Below are 17,036 nucleotides of genomic sequence, written 5' to 3'. Positions count from 1 at the left end.
GTTGTGCATGCTTAGTATAGGAGGAGGGAATGACCTACCAACTCCTTGAGTGATGACACTAGTTTCTTGGCTAGATGATAATTGAGCATGTTGAGCACCTTCAACCATTGGCCAAAGCAGTGAATTCTGCCTGTGAATCTTGTGCAAACCATAAATTCTCAGGGAACGAATGTAGTGCAAAAGTAGTTTTTTAACTGTATCTGCAGGCCAGGTTGTGACTGATTTAAGTAATTCTTCTGTTTTCTTTTTAATCTGATTAGTTGGATTATGTCCATGCAGTTAGCCTAGTGGCTGTGCACTTTGCACCCATATGCCTGGGGAAGGAGTATCCTAGGTTTGATTCCCGTCAGTGACGTGAGGAGCTGAAGGATCTTCCTCAGCCATAGCCAAGTTAGCCGTGGACAGTAGGGTTTTTTCCCCAGTTTATCCTGGGATTTTTCATCCTACAAAAGCAGGCGAACTGGCCTTGAGAAGTCAACACTATGGACATAGGATACACTGGGGCGTAGGGCTTGACCACCTTATCCTGTGAACGGTTTGAGGTCCGATGATTAACAAACCCTTGACACCTCAAGGTAAAAGGAAGATGAGATGAGATAGTTGGATTATATTTCATAAGTTGATAAATGCTGTTGTCTGAGACTAATTGATTCTCTCTTTTTCCAGGTAAGTTGTTCAATTTAAAATAACCATGGCACTGCCTTTATCAGCTCTAGTAATTATGATAACCTGACTTGCTTTTAAAGATTTCACAGCTGCCAGTTCAGTTTTGGTTAGGTTGCTAGTTATTGCTATAGTATTGTTGAAAATGTTAGAGGTTTCTGATCATGGATTCAGGATTGGCTGACTGATAGGTACCAGAGAGTTGTGTATATTGGGGCAATATCAAGGAAGCAAAAGGTTACAAGTGGGGTTCCACAGGGCTCAGTACTGGGACCTGTATTGTTCAACCTTTATATCAATGATATTGTCAATGGATTGCAAGGGGACACTCAGTTGTTTGCGGATGATGTGAAGCTGGGAAGGGTTGTCAGTAATAGTGCAGATGTGGCAGCCCTGCAAGAGGATTTGAATAAACTAGACTGATGGGCAAATGAATGGGGGTATCGGTTCAATGCAGCAAAATGTAAAGTCTTGAGGTTTGGGATCCATCGATGGAAGGATGCATACTCAATTGGAGCTATACTGGAGGAGGTAGGGGGAGACGAGATCTGGGGGTGATGATTGATAGAAAACTGAAATTCAGGGAGCATATTGCAAAGGTGGTGAGGGTAATGCAGAGGATTGCTGCAATACTGAGAAGGATGCTGACCTGCAGAGATAAAAGAGTTATCATTCTGTTGTATAAGACTCTGATCAGACCACACTTAGACTATTGTTCTCATATTTGGTCTCCAGGATTTGAAGGGGATAAATTGACTGTGGAAAGGGTACAGAGGCAGATAACAAAGATGGTTTCAGGACTGTACAATATGAGTTATGAGGATTGAGTGAGGGAATGTGGACTGCAGAGTTTGTTGGATAGAAGGAGAGGTGATATGATCGAGACTTTTAAACTGTTGAGAGGCAGCTACAGGGTAGACATTGGAGAGTTCTTTCACTTGGTGGAATGGCGGGAAGGAGCAATGATAAGGGGCCATCCCTGGAAGTTACAAAAGGAGGCTGTGCGCAAGAGGGTGAGGAGTGGTTTCTTTGCATGGAGGGTGGTTGAACCTTGGAATACATTGCCTGAGAGAGTGGTTGGAGCAGGAATGGTCAATGGGTTCAAGGACTGGTATGATAAACTTTGTGTTTCCTAAAAACAACCTCCCACGATGAGTCTTTTGACTCCATGGAGGCCTGGATGATGATAATAATAATATTTTATCAGCTATGGTGTTTGGGAGAAATCTTATGCTTTTCTTTCAATATGGTATATAAAATCCAATTTGTTAACAGTCCTGGGTGCCACAACAAAGTTTAAGTCTTTACTAAGTAGCGAGAGTTCATCACTGTTCAGGGCATGGCTATAAATGCTGATTATATGACTCTCATTGAAGAAAATTGATTGCTCCTGTTATCACTTAATTCTGGTTGGTTGCTGTTATCCTTAGTAGTAGTTAGTTGCTGCTGTTATCACTGGCTTGTGGTTGGCTGTTTTCAAAATCATGCAATGATGAGAAATTTAAATTTGTCCATTGACTATTTAAATATTGCTGCTCTTTCAGTCTAAGAAATTTAGCTATTAGTTTTATTTTCTTTGTTTCCAGGGTATGTTTAGCTGAGTTGTCAGTAATACTTTCAAGGACATTTCAAATATCTGGATTTCGATAACTAAAAAGTTCAGATTTTACATTTAGAACCTGATTTTGAGGCAATTGTTAGTTTTTGCAAGTAGTTTTTGAATCTGCTCTCTGAGCATTGCTTTTTTCCATGCAGTGATAAATTCTTAGTGCTTTTGCCGAGGTGAATTTCCTTTTTAGCATGTTGCAGTTGGGAATAAGATGGTTGTCTCTGCATCATTTTAAAAATATCACTAAATTAATCAAAACAGAAATGTGTATCTTTAGCTTACTATAGTGATTACACTGTTTGTGCATAAAATCTACAAGAATTATGAGAATCCTTTCCTTTAGTGTTGGTGATTAGCAATGATTGAGACTACAACTGTTTTTTTTTTCTCAATAGAGATCAAACCAGTAGAATAATAGTTGATCAAATCATTGTCACTTTACCTTAATGTTTGAAATGTAATGTGTGTGTGTGTGTGTGTGTGTTTCAGATCACCTTAATATGAAGGTTGAAGTGTTGAGAAATTAAAGTAATTATCCCTGAGACAGTTGTAGTCTCCATAATTTATCAGAATGAACATTATAAGGAAAAAGTTATTATAATTATCTTGCAAACTAAGGAAAAATAGGCCACAGCAGTCAAAAACCATAAAATAAATTGTACAGTAGCCAGGAGCATAGATATCATGGGTACAAATGCACCCAGAGACAATAGCTGCAAACAATACGAGAGATCTACAACCTAATAAACATCTGTGACTTGGCTATAAAACCTGAATTATTATGACAGAAGATATCAAGTGCACAGTGTCACTTGATGTCTTCAGTCAATGCTGTTGTCAAAAACTCTGCCACTTGCAATATTGCTGTAAGGGCAATTTCTGCTGTATTATATGCATTGAAAAACCATTACATGGTTTTCGTTGTTTGAAAATATTGTTTGAAAATTTGGTATGAAAATCAGCAACAGAAAGACAAAGACAATAAAAATAGGCAGAAGCATATCCAAATCAGTCTGTTACTTGTCAAGACTCCAACATTATCGGATCTTATATTTCTATCATCTAAGGCACTTTGTACCGTATCAATCCACCTATATCTTGGTCTTCCTTTGGGTCGTTTTCCTGCCAGCCTGGCAGAGAACACTTGTTTTGCTAATCTTTCTTCGCCCATTCTATTTAAGTGACCATACCACCTGAGATTAGCTCTGCTAATGCATTTCTGGATGTTGACAATGTCAAGTTCTTTTCTAATATCCTCATTTTTAATATGATATTGCCATTGATGCCATCTGTTCATGCCTCTAATTTTATCAGGACTCTCATATCTGCCGTTTCTAGTCTTTGGTCAAGTATTTTACTTCTGATCCAGCCCTCAGATCCATAAGTTAAAACTGGTTTCAACACTGCCTTGTATACAGCTAATTTAGTGTTCTGACTAATTTCTCTCTTATTCCATATGAATTTATTCAATTGGCTTCCTGCCACACCAGCTTTGTTGATTCTGTTGTTTATTTCCATATATAATTTACCATCTTCACTAAACGTCATGCCTAAGTAGCCGAAATGTTTTACTTGATCCACAGGTTCTCTGTTCACAACGCATTGACATTTTCAACGATTCTGCCTATTTTCATTGCCTTTGTCTTTTTTATTGCTGACCTTCATACCATATCTATTACATCAGTTATTCAATTTAGTCAGGTAATCTTGCAGATTTGTAACAGATTTATTTAGAAATATAACATCGTCCGCATAAAGCAAAGAGCTGACATTAACATCTCCAATTTTGATATTATGTTTAATACCACTTTCCTTCATAATATGATCCATATAGATAATGAATAACAGAGGGGATAATGTACATCCTTGTCTCACACCAGATTTATGATTAAACCATCTTCCTGTACTTCCTTCAATTCTAACTGCTGACTTACAACTCAAATAAAGACTAAGTATTGCTTGATATAATGCCCATTGACACCATATAACTGTAGCATATTGAATAGCTTCTCTCTTGGCACCTTGTCATATGTCTTTTCCAAATCGACAAAACTTAAATACAGATATTTGTTATATTCCCATGATTTCTCCACTATTTGTCGTAAAGTGAAGATCTCATCCTGACAGCCTCTATTTGACCTGAATCCAGCTTGTTCTTCACCAAGCTTTTCTTCAACAATTCTCAACCATTTCTCAAGTATACTTGAATAAATCTTACCAGGACCACTCAGTAGGGAAATACCTCTGTAATTCTAATATTCAGTTTTATTTCCTTTTTATATCTGGGTACTATGAGAGCTCTACTCCAATCATCTGGAATTCGTCCCTCTGTTCAGACCTTCTGAACTGTGCAGTGCAGCCTCTGTAAGACTTTTATACCAGCATACTTCAGCATTTCTGGTCGAATATCATCTACTCCTGCTGCCTTTTCACATTTCCAGCCTTTGATGGATTTTTCTACTTCAAGTATGGATATGTAATCCTGACTGCATGCCATTGCTATGCTTTCTTCTTTTCAGTGTTTTTTTATCACTGTCCTGTCTTCACTGCTTGTTTCATTTAACAAATTTTCGAAGTAATTACTCCATACTTCAAGGATATCTTTTTCTCTTGTTTTCATGTCACCTTTATCATCTCTGACTCCTTTTACAGCACTCTTTCCTCCATTTCTAAACTTCTTCAACAACCACCAGAATATCTTACCACCTTCTTGATATTTATTTTCTATGTTCTTGCCAAAGTCCTCCCATGACTTTTCTTTAGTTAGTTTTACACAGTATTTAGCTTTCTTACATTTGTCTCTGTATTCTCTAAGAGCACAAACTGATTTATTTGCAAGGAACTTTTGATATGCTTTCTTCTTTTCCTTCACTGCCTCTTTAACTTCCTGTGTCAACAATGGAGTTCTGATTTTTCTATCCTTGCAGACAACCTCACCACATGCCTCTCTACCTGAATCAATCAGGGTTTGCTTCAAGGTTTGGTTTTTGTTCTCAAACTCTTTCATTTTTTCTTCAATAATCTTTGTGTATTTAAGGGTCAAAGGGGTGCTTAAGGGTCAAAGCTGTATAACTGAGAGGAGACCTCCACATAGCCTTTAAAGGAATGCGGAGAACCGACCAGGGCTTCTGACCTAATGTCCAATCCTCACCTTCTCGTGATGCACCCTGTTGGGTATCTACTTTGATACTGAACGAACGAGGATGGGCTGGCAATTTGGGATTTAGCCGACCAAATTGTATTCTTATTGGTTAAACCAAAATAAAAAATGATGGTACAACATGACAAAATTTCATGCCGGCTGGGGCGTCGCCCGGTTAAACAAGGCCCCCGTTGTTTTCGCCAGGGAACCAGGGCGAACAGCGAAAAGTCAGCTACTGGAACAAATCTGAAAACAAACCCCAACTCAACATCACCAGAGTTAAAGATCGGTACTATCAACATAAGAAGCCTGAATGGCAAAGAAATGGAGCTAGCTGAGGAATTAGATAAGTACCAGATCGACATAATAGGGGTGACCGAAACAAAAAAGACCAAAACTGGTGAGATCTTTCTGAGCAATAAATACAAAATGTTATATTCAGGTAATGACAATCACGGAAAAGGAGTAGCCATAGTATTCAACACAAAATACGAGGCTAATCTTGAATGGCAGGCAGTCTCAAGTAGAGTGATGCGGGCAAATATCAAAATGGGGAATTGGACAATGAGACTTATTTGTGCCTATGGTCCTGCAGAAGGTTCTACTAAGGTAGAAGTTGAGGAATTTTTTGATGCTTTAGAAAAAGCAACTGACACAATGAAAAAGGAAAAGTTGGTCCTTGTAGGGGATCTAAATAGCAGAGTAGGAAATGATTGTGAGACATACAAAAATATTTTGGGAAAATTTGGAGAAAAGAGCAAAGCTAATAATAATGGCAAATATCTGTTGGATTTCTGCTCAGGACATGGACTGGTTATTACTAACACCATGTTCCAACATAAAAATGTGCACAAATTCACATGGAGAGAAGAGGCTAGGAATAAGAAAAGTCTCATTGACTATGTTATTGTTGATAGTGATGTTTTCTCCCTGGTGCAGGACACCAGAGTGTACAGAGGATTTGAAATTGGAAGTGATCACTATTTAGTCTTGAGCAGGATAAAATTGAATTTCATATTGAAAAGAATAACATGTAAGAAAGTTTTAAAGCGAATAAAAGTTGAGCAGCTCTCAGATGTAAACTGTAGACTAAAATACAGAAATATTATTGAAAAGAAAATGAAAGAGTTTGAGAACAGGAATCAAACCTTGGAGATTCAGTGGCAAACTCTGAAGGAAACATTGATTGATTCTGCCAGAGAGGCATGTGGTGAGGTTGTGTGCAAAGATAAAAAAATCAGAACTCCCTGGTTGACACAGGAAGTTAAAGAGGCAGTGAAGGAAAAGAAGAAAGCATATCAAAAGTTCCTGGCAAATAAGTCAGCTTTTACTCTTACAGAATACAGAGACAAATGTAAGAAAGCTAAACAGTGTGTAAAACTAGCTAAACAAAAGTCATGGGAGGCCTTTGGCAAGAATATAAAAAATAAATATCAAGAAGGTGGCAAAATATTCTGGAGGTTGTTGAAGAAGCTTAGGAATGGAGGAAAGAGTGCTGTAAAAGGAATTAGAGATGATAAAGGTGAAATGAAAACAGGAGAAAAAGATATCCTTGAAGTATGGAGTAATTACTTTGAAAAACTGCTAAATGAAACAAGCAGTGATGACAGCACAGTGATAAAAAAACACTGACCAGGCATGCAGTCAGGAATACATATCCATACTTGAAGTAGAAAAAGCCATCAAAGGCTTGAAATGTGGAAAGGCAGCAGGAGTAGATGATATTCGACCAGAAATGCTGAAGTATGGTGGTGTAAAAGTCTTACAGTGGCTGCACTGCATAGTTCAGAAAGCCTGGACAGAGGGACGAATTCCCGATGATTGGAGTAGAGCTCATATATAGTACCCATATATAAAAAGGGAAATAAAACTGAATGTGAGAATTACAGAGGTATTTCCCTACTGAGTGTTCCTGGCAAGATCTATGCAAGTATACTTGAGAAACGGTTGAGAAGAATTGTGGAAGAAAAGCTTGGTGAAGAACAAGCTGGATTCAGGCCAAATAGAGGCTGTCAGGATCAGATCTTCACTTTACGACAAATAGTCGAGAAAGCATGGGAATATAACAAAGATCTGTATTTAAGTTTTGTCGATTTGGAAAAGGCATATGACAAGGTGCCAAGAGAGAAGCTATTCAATACGCTGCAGTTATATGGTGTCAATGGGGCATTATATCAAGCAATACTTAGTCTTTATTTGAGTTGTGAGTCAGCAGTTAGAATTGAAGGAAGTACAGGAAGATGGTTTAATGTTAAATCTGGTGTGAGACAAGGATGTACATTATCCCCTCTGTTATTCATTATCTATATGGATCACATTATGAAGGAATGTGGTATTAAACCTGATATCGAAATTGGAGATGTTAATGTCAGCTCTTTGCTTTATGCGGATGATGTTATACTTGTAAATAAATCCGCTAAAAGTCTGCAAGATTCTCTGACTAAATTGAATAGCTGTTGTAATAGATATGGTATGAAGGTCAGCAATAAAAAGACAAAGACAATGAAAATAGGCAGAATCATTGAAAATGTCAACTGTGTTGTGAATGGAGAACCTGTGGAACAAGTAAAACATTTCAGCTACTTAGGCACAATTTTTACTGAAGATGGTAAACTAAATATAGAAATAGACAACAGAATCAGCAAAGCTGGTATCGTGGGAAGTCAATTGAATAAATTCATATGGAATAAGAAAGAAATTAGTCGGAACACTAAATTAGCTGTATACAAGACTGTGTTCAAACCAGTTTTAACTTATGGATCTGAGAGCTGGGTCAGAAGTAAAACACTTGACCAAAGACTAGAGACCGCAGATATGAGAGCCTGAGAAAGATTAGAGGCGTGAACAGATGGCATCAATGGCAATATCATATTAAAAATGAGGATATTAGGAAAGAACTTGACATTGTCAGCATCCAGGAATGCGTTAGCAGAGCTAATCTCAGATGGTATGGTCACTTAAATAGAATGGGAGAGGAAAGATTAGCAAAACAAGTGTTCTCTGCCAGGTTGGCTGGAACACGACCCAGAGGAAGATCAAGATATAGGTGGATTGATACGGTACAAAGTGCCTTAGACAATAGAAATATAAGATCTGGTAATGTTGGAGTCTTGACAAGTAACAGACTGATTTGGAGGAAAATTGTAGATAGGAAGTTAGTAATGATGTAATTTTTTCATGTAGTACTGTCATATCCTGTACAGCCCTTGAGGGTACATGGCAGGAATTTGATGATGATGATGATGATCTTTGTGTATTTTAGTCTACAGTTCACATCTGAGAGCTGCTCAACTTTTATTCACTTTTCCTTGCCTCTTCTCTCCATGTGAATTTGTGCATATTTTTATGTTAGAACATGGTGTTAATAATAACCAGTCCATGTCCTGAGCAGAAATCCAACAGGTGTTTGCCATTATTATTAGCTTTGCTCTTTTCTCCAGATTTTCTCAAAACATTTTTGTATGTCTGACAATCACTTCCTACTCTGCTATTTAGATCCTCAACAAGGACCAACTTTTTCTTTTTCATTGTGTCGGTAGCTTTCTTTAAAGCCTGAAAAAATTCCTCACTTCTACCTTAGTAGAGCCTTCTGTGGGACCATATGTACAAATAAGTCTGATTGTTCATTTCCCCATTCTGATATTTGCTCAAATAACTCTAGTTGACACTGCCTGCCATTCAAGAAGATGAACCTCATATTTTGTGTTGAATACTAAGGCTACTCCTTCTTTTCCTTGATTTTCATTCCCTGAATATAACATTTTGTATTTATTGTTCAGAAAGATCTCACCAGTTTTTGTCTTTTTTGTTCCAGTCACCCCTATTATGTCGATCTGGTACTTATCTAATTCCTCAGCTAGCTCAATTTCTTTGCCATTCAGGCTTCTTATGTTGATAGTACCGATCATCAACTCTGGTGATGTTGAGTTTGGGTGTGCTTTCAGATTTGTTCCAGTAGCTGACTTTTCGCTTGTTTAACCGGGCGATGCCCCCTGCTGGCATGAAATTTTTCATGTTGTACCATTATTTTGTAGATTGGTTTAAGCCAATAAGAATACAGTTTGGTTGGCTAAATCCCAAATTGCCAGCCCATCCTCGTTCGTTCAGTATCCAGGTAGATACCCAACAGGGTGCACTATGAGAAGATGAGGATTGTACATTAGTTTAGAAGCCCTGGTCAGTTCTCTGCATTCCTTTAAAGGCTATGTGGAGGTCTCCTCTCAGTTATACAGCTTTGACCCTTAAGCACCCCAGTAGGCTATATTAGCCATTTAAATAATAGTTTATTTTTAGAGGAGTAATATGGGAATTTTCCCAGAAATGATATCTATAAAAGCAATTCTATTTTTACACAGTATATTTTGATTTAACACGGTTCAAATTCTGCTTATGTTTAAAATTTCTGTTTGAATTCAGTTCTGTTAAAATGGATATTTCCATTATAATTATTATTTCCTAGAACAGTACATATGTCCTGAAGTTTTGTATGGGTAATATCAAATTAATAAAATTAATTATTGATTATTTTCAGATGTTTTGTAACATTACTTCATTAATCACAATGTTAGATAATTCAGTTAGACAGAAGAGGGGAGGGGGGGAACTATTTCTTTAGAATGTAAGATCCAAATTTTAGATTCTTTAGCAACTGGAGAAGGTTCAGCATCCTTAGGGAAATATTTTGGATTGAATGAAGCCACTGTGAGATCAATTAAGAAAAATGAAGATGCTATTGGAAAATCTGTTCTTTATGGAACAAAATTAGGCACCAAGTCTTCATCGTATACAAGAGACATAAAAGTGAAGATGGAAAAGCACTAGTGATGTGGATAGAAGATTGCTCACAAAAAGGAATAACTTTAGATGGAAATGTTATCATACAGAAAGCATTACACTCTTCTAAGGCACTTTTTACTATATCAATCTACCTATATCTTGGTCTTCCTCTGGGTCTTTTTCTTGCCAACCTGGCAGAGAACACTTGTTTTGCTAATCGGTCCTCTCTGATTCTGTTTAAGTGATACCATACCACCTGAGATTAGCTCTGCTAACACATTCCTGGATGCTAACAATGTCAATTAGCTCAATGTGTGTAATGTAACTCAGCTTGTCTTTGTATATTTGTATATACTTCAGATGATGATCTTAATATGAAGATTGAAATGTCGGGAAATTAAAAGAGTTATTTATAACATGGTTGTAAAGTCCATAATTTCTAAAATGAATTTTGATCACCGTACAACACTAAAAGAAAGAAAGCATACGGTTGTACAAACAGATTCAGAAAAGCAGCTAACAACATACAACTTTTTTTTTTAGTCATTAAAAGAATAGTTTATTTTTAGAATTTAGATTTTAAATAATCAATGAAAGGTGTGGATTTTAGCATGTTACCAGTGCACTGGAAGGCAAACAAAAAAAAAAAAGGTTGGGTTACAAAAGAAATTTTTAACAATTACACTTGGATAAAGGATTAAACTAAATTTATTATAATAACATCAAACAATTGCATTTTTTCTGCAACCACAGATTGACTTACAAAATTTCTCAAAAGATATGCACTTCATAATGTAAAAAAAAAAAAAAAAAGACGCATATGCTAAATGAGCTGGGAGCTAGGGAATTTTTTTCAAAACTGTCCAAAATTATTGAAAATGATGGTTACACTCCTGATCAAGTTTGGAACACAGATGAGACCGCCATTTTTTGGAAAAAAATGTCAAGTAGAACTTATATAGCAAAACTCACAAAAAAGTGTTGGTGGCTTTAAAGCAGTTAAGGATCCTGTGATTATTATTTTGCAGCATTGCTTCAGGAGATCGTACATTAAAACCATTACTGATTAATCGATCCCTAAGACATCAGGCAATGAAAGGTGTGGAAGGCAAACAAAAAAGTTTGGGTTACAAAAGAAATTTTTAACAAATGGTTCCATCAATGTTTTGTTCCAGAAGTTAAATGCTATTTAGTGGGGAAAAAAATTGGACTTTAAAGTTCTATAGACAGTGCACCTGGCCTTCCTGTTTTAGGACACCTGAATGTGGAATTTTGTTTTCTGTCACCTAATACAACATCCTTAATACAACCACTAGACCAGGGTGTGAATGCTACCTTCAAAACTTACTACATAAGAAGAACATTCCAATATATTTTGGATAAACTAGATAAGGGTAATTTGCTGACACTTATTGATGTGTGGAAGAAATTTTCTATTTTGAATAGCATCTAACTTGCTAAGTTGGTGTTATCAGAATTGAAACCATCAACTTTAAATGCATGCTGGATAGCTACTGCTGGAATGTGTGAAAAAGAAAAACCCTGTATCTTTGCATACAACTGAATATCCCAATATCATTGGATTGTTGTTGTTGTCTTGTCCTTTGAAGAGTCTTAGATGTTTCCGTGTGCTCTTTGTACTGCTTTGGCTATGTCTGTGATTTTGTTTGTATAGAGCTGATGTTCAGGATTAGGATCTATTTCTTGCAAGGCTGCTGTAATTGCTGGACAGATAAAGATGTGAGTGGGTGTCAGTTCAGTATTGGGGCAGTTGTTGCAGTTTCTATATGTTCTCGTATCATCTGTATTGATCTTCATTCCTCTATAATGTCCTGTTCGTAGTCTTGCTATCGTGGTGGAGGTCCTTCTGTCAGCATTGATCTCGGGAATTTGATGTTGTATCACTGATTTCAATGGAATTAGTTTAGCTTTTGCTAGTGCATTGGCATCAGCAAAAGTTATCATGTGAGTTTCTTGGTTGAGTTCTCTGGCCTCTTTTGCTAATTTATCAGCTGCTTCGTTGTGATCAATGCCTACATGAGCAGGAATCCATTGTAAAATGCAACTTTTACCTAAACACTTTAGATGATTTAAGAGTTTATGGATGTCTTGTGTGAGCTTGGTATTGCCATTTTTGATTGCCTCCATAGCTGATCTTGAGTCACTGTAAATTATAATTCCTTCAGATTGTTGAGATGATGATAGATTTAAGTAGGCTTCTAGTGCTTTATTTATTGCGTAGAGTTCGCTGGTAAAATTGGAAGCGATTCTCCCAGATCCAACTTTTATTGAAAGTTTTTCACCTTTCGGGAGTAGAAGGAGAACACCAGCGCCTCCATTAATCATATTGGTGTCTGATGATCCATCGGTATAACAAATAACCTGTTTGGAGGATGAAAGAAGGTTGATGGTATTTAGGCCTTTTTCTTTAAGCATTTCTTTTGGTTCTTTTTTTGTACAGAGTTTGGTAAGGTTTAGATTTATGGAGGTATTTGAAGGTAAAGGACTGGTAAATAGAGGTTTTTTGTTTATGTGGACATTTTGCTGATCAAGACCTATTTCTTTCCTGATAGTGTCATCATATTGTAAAGTCGATGATCTGTGAAGTCTGCAAATTTGGTTCCAATGTTCATAAGTTTTTAGGGAGATATGATCACTTTGGTAGCTTCTGATATTTATGAATTTTATGGTGGCAAATTTTCGTCTGTCCTCCAGTGCTAATCCAATGCTAATCATTGGATTAGCACATGCATTTGGCAGAGAAGGATTTGATGATTTTTTGTCTGCAGATATCGAAGAATTTATGGTTTACAAGGCTGTTAGTGATGACAGAATAATAGCTGTCCTTGAGAATCTCAACGAAAAAGAACAGAAGATGATGAAGAGATTTCACTCACTGCTGGATTAATTAAAGAAGGGGTTCAAATGGCTAGTAAATTGCAAAGTCATTTTCTTACATATGATCCAAGTACTGAATGAGCTGAACAGTTTAAGTGTGAACTGAATTCATGTATGATATTCAGGTGCAATATGAAGAATTATACAAAGATCTGGCCAAAACAGGATTTCATCAATTAATTAGAGTTTGTGATAAAAAAAAAAAAAAATCAACCTTCAGAATTATTGGAAATTAGTGCTAATTTAGTTCCTTTTACTGAAGAAAATTTTGCCATTGCAGTATGAACAGGATGGCCAAAGTTTTCAAGTGATGGAAGTGATTCAATTCCAATCTCACACAAAAGAATGCAGCTACTGTCAGAAAGTGATGACAAATAAAATTTAACTAATAACCATATGCGAGGGTGTATTTGGGCCTTTTTGAATTTCTGTTTTATTAGTGACACACTACTGTATTTTCATTAAGAAAGATACATATGTATATACTTTAAATAAGTATTTAAATTAAAATTTAAATTAATAGTTTCATTCAATGATTTTCATATGTTTTGTTTGAAAATAACTTGTTTGTATTGGGTTTTCACATCTGGAACCATTCTTCTATTTTTTTTTCATGTACTCTTCTTTTTTACACAGTTTTTTCTGGAACCAATCTACTGAGTAAATGGAGAATTGGGTGTATTTTTATATCTGCATTTGTGAATAATGTTGTATTGACTTGATTTTTATTAATTGGTTGTTTGATTTCTTCCTACTTTTGTCACTCATGCCATCTTTCGTTTCCTTTTGAAAATGTTTGTTACGAATCTCTCAAAGTTATTTGACACTCTTCTCCCCCCCCTCTTTTTTTTTTCATTAGTTTGACAAAGAGCGGTGTTCTGCTTGTTTGCTTTAGAGGGTATAAAATTATTTCAGCATTAATATTTTTTCTTACCATTCAAGTATTATATTATTTTATATGGACTTTAAATTACTTAGTTTTATTTTATGCATCTGAATAGTGCAAGTTTGTGGTTTGTTTTGGATATGGACTTGATTGTGTTTGTTAAAATGTTTGTGCCCAACCACGGTTATCTTGTCTTTATTTATCGAGCTGGCATGTTGTGAATTGTGGTTACCTTTATATAGCCCACAGTTTTCTCTTTGGGTTGTTCCACTAAACAGTCATTAATCATTCTCCTAATTTTCACTAATCTTAGCAACAAAAAACAACTTTTCTTTTTCAGTTATACCACCTTTGTACTTTGGTACAGCCTTGTGCTACAAAATGTCTCCAAAATCTATCCAGCTTTTCAAGAAAAATACTAGTAGGTTCCTTCTCTCCTAAATCTACATTTTTTTGTGTTGTAACAGGCATTAGTTGCAGAGGTTGTGTAAGCTCATGCATGAATGATATATCACTCTCACAACATATAAGAATAATAGTTATTGTTTCTTACATGCACCCCAAGAAAGGGACTCCTTTGATTGTGGAAGTTTATTTCTGAAAAAAATTGACTAATCTTAAATTTGAGAAGAAATTTAATTCATAACCTATTTTAATGGTATCACACCAAGTGAACTAAATTTTAAAAAAAGATGTTTATTATCTGGATTAAATTTCACTGGATTTCAAACCAGCATCTTCAGAGCACACTACATGTTAGTTGCAATTGTTTCCCTTACGATGAGTAAGTGAAGCAATATAGTAACAGACAAAAGAACTAAATTTGTAATTTGACACTCTCTAATGTTGTTAAAAAAAGAAGTACTATAGCTATATAGGAGTTGATCTCATGTCTCCCAAATTTTTTGCACATTAATGCAACCATACTTGTTTAGGTTAGGAGAATGCTTCATAGCTATGGCTGACTCTAAAAATGACCTACCCTGTAACATCTTCTATATACTTCTATATAGCACATTGGTTTTCTTCCATCTAATCCTTTGTGAAGAGTTGTCCAAAGCATGGTCTGTTAGTCCATAATAATGGTAGCAAATGTATTTTTTTATGTTCTCTTAGGCAGATGTTAACAGATCATCTTGTCTGTCCATAGTAGACCAAGATAGTCACAAGGAACTTCCTATACTGCAGGATATGCTAGGGAATGGAGTTAATGTGAAGCTGCATCACATAAATAATAACAATAAAAATAAGTCTGTCACATGCAGAAAATACATATGTATATGTACTTTTTGCATCAGGTACTCATTAATCGAACCCTAAGACCTCAAGCAATCATAGGTGTGGATTTTAACATGTTACCAGTGCACTGGAAGGCAAATAAAAATGGTTGGGTTACTGCACCCAGCTTTCTCTCTGACATCAGGATCAGTATAGAGGCAGGCATGAAAGTTTACTACTCTGAACAGTTACAGATCATGTTCCTCATTTCATAATTTAGGAATTAAAAGTAACCAGATTTATTCAAGCATGTTTTAAAGGAGATGTGTTACCCTTATGATTCAGTAGCATTTTCATTTTGTTAAACCTTCTTTTGATAGTGTCTTCTGCTCTATGGTAGTTATTGGAATGTTATTCTTAAATAACATCTTAATGTATTCATAAGTACCATCTTAATGGTACTAAGCTGCAAAAAGAAATTTCACTTAATTTGATTATGCAAACTTGTCAGGGTTTTTTTTTTTTTTATTAATTTTTATTTTTTTTTTTTTATATATAACTACAAGCACTTGAGAAATAAGTCAATGGAGTGATCATAAACTTATGTTCTCTGTGCATTCTGTTATGCTTAATTAATGAAAATTTTTATTTTATAAGAAATTGACAGAGATCCAAAATCATAATGTTACTGTCATAGCTATGGCTGCTTCTCAGTAAACATTTTAATATGCTTTTGATAATATTCTAGTTGAGTGACCCAGTTATCATATGATGAAGTTGCATCTTTAAGCACTTCTGCATATCTTCAAGATAGCAGCATGTACCATCACATTTGTGTTGTGCTCTGGTCATAACTACAGTCCTGTGCTATTCTGCTTAGAATGATGTAGAAGACTACATCATTCAAATAGAGAAAAACTACAGAGTAATCAAATGATGAGTTTGCTGAGGACTTTTAAAATAGATGGTCACAAAATACCTAGTGATGTTATAATAGTGTTACAAACAAATAGGTAAGAACAGTTATGCATTTGCATGTGCAATTTAATCAATCGTTTGCAATAACAAAAACACAGATAATCTTCTTTATCACTTGTTTATATGTATGTTTAACAAAATGAATAAATACTTTTAGGTTGTTTTATCCATCTGGATATTTGTACATAACTGTGTCCGATACTCTGTGGCTCTAGGTAGATAAATTTCATTGAAATTTGGAATCCCTTCAAAAATAGTTTAAAAAAATGTTGAGGCATCCTTCTTTTGCAGAAACACGAAGGAAAATTTGTCAATTATTTATTGCGGTAATTCCATTATTTCACTAGTTGGTTTTTAATAAAATTTGGGGTATAAGATTTATGCAAAATGCCTATAAAGATCAGTTTTGGTTTAAATTATATAATTATTATTGGCAGAATGAATAATAATGGTACATTGGCTAAATAGCATTTAATGAAATTTGCTATTTTTCTGTCATAACATTGTCATATTGTTTCAGCTGTTTCATTTATAGTGTCAAAATGAGGTGCGTGATAATACACCCCTGATCAAAGTTGATAAGATCGCCACATTTTCCCATATTTGTCGATTGTGATACACTGTTGGGAATCCCCATTGTCTGCCTATTTACCATTTCATTCAGTTTAGGTATGTTTTAGTCTGTGCAGGGGATGCCCATGTCAACTTTCCATCACCCTTATCTCTAATGTTTTGTCCATTGAGTGTATTTTTTTTTCATATAATTTAACTGTTTTTATTAGCAAAACAACATGAAAAATGTTAGTAATAATTCATACATAACTGGGTGGAATTTAAGTAGATTACATCAAATTATAATAACCATC

General features: G+C 35.5%; 1 protein-coding gene across 2 annotated transcripts in view; it reads left to right on the top strand.

Moving 5' to 3' along the window:
* Positions 1-17,036, top strand: part of LOC150104351 (moesin/ezrin/radixin homolog 1-like) — a 341,827-nt gene that overhangs the window by 194,128 nt on the left and 130,663 nt on the right. The gene's annotated exons all lie outside the window — the stretch shown is intronic.

The sequence above is a fragment of the Typopeltis vanoorti genome, chromosome 8 (assembly GCF_054136105.1).
Source record: "Typopeltis vanoorti isolate ZY-2024b chromosome 8, IOZ_Tvanoo_1.0, whole genome shotgun sequence".
Classification (NCBI taxonomy): Eukaryota; Metazoa; Arthropoda; class Arachnida; order Uropygi; family Thelyphonidae; genus Typopeltis; species Typopeltis vanoorti.
This window is presented reverse-complemented; position numbering and strand designations above follow the sequence as displayed.